A 6,232-nucleotide genomic window follows, 5' to 3' on the forward strand; every position below is an offset into this window, starting at 1 on the left:
TTGGTGACTCAAGGAGGAAATGAATTCTGAAATCTGAAGCCCTTCATTGACAGTGTCCTGTCACTGCCACCACCCTCCGATATATGTGCATTGTTTTCTGCGCTTTATATTTGAAGTATTTCTAAATCAGCATTTATAAGCATTAGAACTGACTGAAGTTTTTTAATTAATTAAAAAAAACACTTTTTTGTGAAAATTCATGTCCAAAATAATACAATGGTCTCTTTATACTATACGTTGATAATCTTACAAATCAATATGTTGTATGTATTGGATGGTCACTTTATTTAGTAAGTCACTTCAGAATCTTAAGTCACTAAGACAAAAAGTGATTTTGTACAATGGATTGTATATTCATTTTCATTCAGGGCTCAATCCTGTTCCCACTGAGGTCAATGAGAAGAGGACTGGTCCCCTAAAGGATAAAATGAACATAATTTTTTTAACTGGGCTGTAAAAAAAGGGTATAGTAAATGAAAAAAAGAACATTTCCAGGGACAAGCAAAGTGGCAATTGCCAAGTATCCATTTCAGGGACAAATTGTGATAAAGCATGACATGGCGACACTAGCCAACTCTTGTAAAACTTTTGGCAGCTGTTTTATCAAAGGCCCCTGAAAGAGATTTAGTTCAATAAATTGCTGTTAGAATTCTGCAGGAGCTCTATAAAAGCTGAAAATTAGTGGCCAAATTCTACTGAGACTTGAACCATTTTCATGTAAATCTGGGTGAAATTTAGCCCTAAATGTTTATATTTAAAAGCTAGACAAGTTTGACCTGTTCTCTTTAGGAAATGTGAAAAACTAGCTTACCTGGAATAAATGATCTTAATTTATTTGACAGTAAATTGAACAAGATGCTATAATTCACCAGCACTGCATTCTACTGGTATATACCTAATAATCACGCTATTAAAATCAATGGATTGGTGTATTAAGTGTGTCTAACTCTACTAAGAGTTACAAGTGTGTCTAACTCTACTAAGATACAGAAGGAAGTTGAACACTTGGTTATTCGTATTTCATTTACAAAGTGAGATCTCAGTCATCCACCCTCTTACACCTCTATACAGTGCAGGGGTTCAAAGCAATGGAATTTCCAGTGAAATATCCATGCAAATAGTGGAGAAGACAATGCAACATTGTCTCCTAGACTCTGAACTTGCACAAATCTGTCTTTATGAACACTGCACGTGGTGCAGCAAGGAGTCCACTGCATTTTGGGTCATAGTAATGAGAAACTGGGAAGCAGTCATAATACATCTAGCTCCTTCGTTTATAGAGGGATTCTCATCCCAAGAGCTTCTCATGCTGCTCAGAGGTCTGTGGTGTCACTGGTCTGCACTGACCCTTAAAAAAGAAGCATGATACCTCAAGATCTCAGATTATTTTAACTGCTATGATACACATTTTTGCTTTTCCTCATTTTCTTCTCTCGTTTTTCTATTTTTGTCCTCTTTTTGCCAGTGACTGCAATAAAGAGAGCAGGATTTTTTCTTTTCCCTTTTTCCACTTTGTAACTTTTCACATATTCTCCAACTTTTGACAATTTACAGAGGGGCAACAGGAAAAAGAAAATTCATTAACTTTGGCACTGCATAACTTTTCAAAACTTCAACTTTTTTCAAAGAAGGAAAAAAGTGGGAGAATGGCAGAAAAAATAAAATCTAAAATTCCAACATTTTTCAGTTTTCCAAAGCCAAATAGATTTCAATTAGATACAAAACAAAACATAATTTTTAGTTTTGTTTCATTTCTAACTTTGCCATTAAATATTTAACCATTTCATCAAAAACACATTGACATGTGAAAAACTTAATTTTCAACAAAAATCCATTTTTTTAGTAGGAAAATTATTTAGCTGAAAATTTTTGACTAGTTCTAATTCATACACAGAGTGAGATTTTCAAAGCACTTAGCACTGGCCTACCTCTGCTTCCACTGAAGTCACTGGGAGTTTTGAATTCACTGGGAACAGTTAGTCAAACGCTGAGCTCTTCTGAAAATCCCACCCTTATCTAAATGCAAACCCTAACTGGAGATTTATGAATACTATTCTGGAGAATTAAGTTTTCCCTCTGAAGGGGTGATACAGAGTTATCTAATTGGACCAGTCCTCTATTGGAAACCAGCAATCAAAAGTATCCTTTAATAAAATATATGGAAGGAACCTTGCTGCTTCTAAGAAACTCACACTCAGGTTTGCCACGTTTTCCGAAGCTAGAGTAAAAAAAACATACTAATGAGAGAGCTTCTGACAAATTGATTAATCATCCTCAGCTGCTGAAGTTCAGTCTAGTGAACAATTAAACATTCCAAGCAGCAATGAACCTTCAGAGATAATTTATGATAATTTTATGCACAAGAGCTCAGTGGCTTTTTAATTTGATAGAATGTTAGTAGCAAGGATTTCTAACAAGGGAGTGTCAGTGCTCCATACATCACTGAGATTACTTAAACATTTCAAACGTGGTTGATGAATGAAGTTTCTTGAGATGTGGGGAGATACAGAAGGTGTTGGAAGGTTGAGATTATTCATCATATCAATTATTGAAAGTGGATGCATTGACATCATACTCCCAACTCATATTTTATAGCCACTGTAGAGATAAGATGGAACTGAAATAACAGACTTGGCTGGCTACAGGATCTTCAGGAAATCTGACCTCTTCCCCCTTTTTCTGGGGCCTCATTCTCCTACCACAGAATGCATGTCACTTCCATTGGCTTCTCTGAAGATGGCTCATAACCTGTTGCAGGAGAGCTAGACCCTCTGGGTATTAAAACTTAATACCTGGAAAACCTCCCATTTAAATGAATGGAAAAGAGAAAGTTAGACAGACAACTTTAGATCCTAAAGTTCGCCATCCATATACGCAATGCACTATGTCCCTTTTGCTGATGGATGACAGGCTTCCCTGCCAATGAACTGTATTACCCCAACTTGTGTCCTTTGGCCTTAGAAGGGAAGGGTGGAGGTGTTTAATAACTTGTCCACTCAAAGAAGCCACATCTATTTCTTTCCCAGGGTATTTTGTCCACTTTTCATTTATTTCTATTTATCATGCCCCTGTGATCCAAATACAATGTTTTAAATCTGGTATTTCTGCTAGTCCATTAATATTTTTATTGCATGAAGTCTGCTTGTAATAAAAAAATAAGGGATCCTGCTGGCCAGCCTACTTCCAAGGGGTCCCTAGGTCTCTGTTTTAAGCAGAGCAGATGAGCCAGGTAGGCAACTAGTGGGGTGTTCCTGAAAGATGACAACTTTATAGAGGACACATTATTAGCAAGACTTCTTTTCTACTTCCTCTCTCTCATCTCTAGCATATGTTTTTAATATGAATGTAAAGATCCCCACTACAGGCCATCAGTTGACTTATCAAGGGACTTGTTAACCTAATACCCATAGGTGAGAGCACTGGGAAGCAGGGGACAGAGGTTGGAGCAAAACCAACCCCTTTTTTTCCCGGGGCCATACCAGTAAACTACACCTCCAAGCAAAAGCTCACTTGATTCATTCATGTCAAAGTAAAATGTCGCTCAAGTAACCCCTCAAAATTTGGCACCTGTGCAGACAGCCTGAAGAAAGAGCAGGGCAAAAAGGAAAACAAAATCCTTATGGAAACTTAGTCACTTCTGAATCCTGTCTAAGAGTAACAGGTCTATGCAGGGTTAATGAACAGGGGAAGCAGCAGGAAGGGGATCACTCCTTCAGGAAAGATCCTCATGTATTTCACATTTTCACATTTTTCTCTCCATATAATTGTGATGAGTCACTCCTCTGCTCGGCATCAGCCAATCCAGGAACTGCTTGTGTCACTCCCAACCAGGTGTATAAGCCCCACAGAAAGATCAGAAGCTCAGTCTGCTCAACATCATTCCAGGACTTGGAACTCTTTCCTGCCTGAGGGTGGCAACAGACTCCCCAGGCATTAGCCTGCTTCAGCCTTGCGCCAACCCCACCTTGGATGCCAATGTTAGCTCCAACCACTAGGCATGACTGCTCCAGCTCTGACCACTAGGCCTTCCCACTTTCTGTCATACTGGCATTTCAGTTGTGCTAGTGGCAATAATATTTATAGTGTAAAGGCAAGTGTAACAGCCACAAAATATGAAGCTGACAACAGTCTTCAGAAAGCCCAGCAACTGATACAAAACTATCAGCCCCCTGATCCCTGACCAACCCTTTGGTCTCCTGCCAGACAAACACCAGCAGAAGGTACTGGAGAGTCTTCAAGCAACTTAGTTTACAACCTAAGTACAGGTTTGGTCTGAGATTTGTGGCACTGGATGCTCCCGTTATGATTCTGTTTCAGGATCTGGGATGCTTTAGCTGGTTCTTGCAGGAAAGGACTGATACTGAGCCAGCTCAGCTAATTATCTCATCCGGAAAACTCTGCTAAATCCCTGCCCCAGCACCTCCTCCTTCCTTCCTCATGTGGAATAGCTACCCAACTCAGTTATAACCAAAGAAGAAAGAGGAAGGTCAGCTAGGTTTGGGGCTTCCATAAGCTTCAAATCCTACTCAGCCATGGAGATTGTCTCAACCCTGGCCATATGAAAACAATTCTTCTCCTGAGAGGAGGAGATACTAAACTCAGACTCTGTCCACATGAGCAGAATCCCCTTCCTGAGAGAAAAAGGGAGAGGACATTCATCCTAGGCTTCATCCCTCTGAGCTATGGGTAGTGAAAGGGAGATTAAGGCTGAGAATGGGAACTGATACATGTGGCATAGATGGGTTGTCAGAAGACTTACCTGGGTATTTCCATATATTTTATTGTTTGCCTTGGTGGTATATGTCGTCTGGTAACCTTAACTCCTGTGGTTCACCAGAAAAGAGTCCTAGTTTGACAGAGCTGATCAGATCATTCCTTCTGGGCCTACTAGTGGGCATAGAGCTATGAGGGGAGCACAGATGGGGGGGCCTAGATGTCCCTCATGAATCCCACAAATTCCTGGCTCTCTTCCTAACTCCTCTGCAACAATCACTTTTAGGGTAAAATTTGGGGAAATGGGTGGATGGCAGCATACATGGGGGAAAGAATGGGAAGACTGACACTGATGTCTTCCCAACCCCATGACCGACATTTCAAGTTCTCCCTTCCCTGACCCATTTCCTGTTCACTCCTGCCCTCACATTCCTAACTCTGATTCCTTATCATCCCCACATTGCCTTCCTCTCTGCCTCTTTGTGGCAGTACTGACTGATATGCAGAGAAGCCAGAACCAGCACTTCCAGGTTCCCGTGTTATGTTCATGGCATACACACAAAGAAGTTAGATAAATACCCCTGTGGAAGGTTGCAACATAACAGTACTTTATTTCTTAGAATTCAGAATCCTAATACACAAGAACCCAAAACACACAGAGACAGAAGGAGGCTGCTCCCTAAAGCAGAGAGGCACAACTCAATCCACCTTGCTCCAGGCTGGCTCTCTCCAGATTGTACACTTCCCTACAGAGCCCCATTTCCTCTCACTCCAGTCTGCCGAGGCAATCCCCATCTTTGTTCCCTCCCCTGCATTATTTTCTCCCACGTGTGTCTCCCAGACCCCTGAGGACTGCTGCTGACCAACCTACTTCCCTTGAGCCCCCATAGCATTTTGAGCAGTGCTGGTAAGTCAGGTAGGCAAACTGGCAACTTCAAAAAAATGGAAGTAGCAGATGGAACCTGAAAGTTCCATTGGCTAATCTTGCTATAATTCAGTGTGAAATTTGCCATCTGTGGGGATTGTAGCTGTAAAGAAAAAAAGGGGGAAAATTTCTAAAAGGGGCATTTTAAAATATTTCTTCTCCAAAAGTAATTAAATATAATATGAAAGGAATAATATAGAAAATTCATTTGTCCTCTGAAGAATTATTATGCCAAGTTTGGAGGATAAATTCAGTCCCTAAAGTGTGTAAAAGAGAAATGTTAGTCTTGATTTAAGTGTAAACCTCAGTACAACCTTGACTATGGAGTCACTTTTTATGCTTCCGTAATCTGCCAATCAATGTTCAAAAGTATAATTATTTGTTTGTCTTATTGAGGGAGATGAACAAAATCATTCAGAACTCCCATTTTATTAATACATGGTAATGAAAATAAAATAGTAATCATTCAGTCAACCATATTAAAGATATGAAGAACTGTGCAGACCTAAAACTTGCATCTATAAATACTCTCCATGTTTTGACAGTCACTTTATAAGTTAAGTTCCTGCCACCTACATGGTTGACATTTTTCAG

The sequence above is a fragment of the Natator depressus genome, chromosome 6 (assembly GCF_965152275.1).
Source record: "Natator depressus isolate rNatDep1 chromosome 6, rNatDep2.hap1, whole genome shotgun sequence".
Taxonomy (NCBI): domain Eukaryota; kingdom Metazoa; phylum Chordata; order Testudines; family Cheloniidae; genus Natator; species Natator depressus.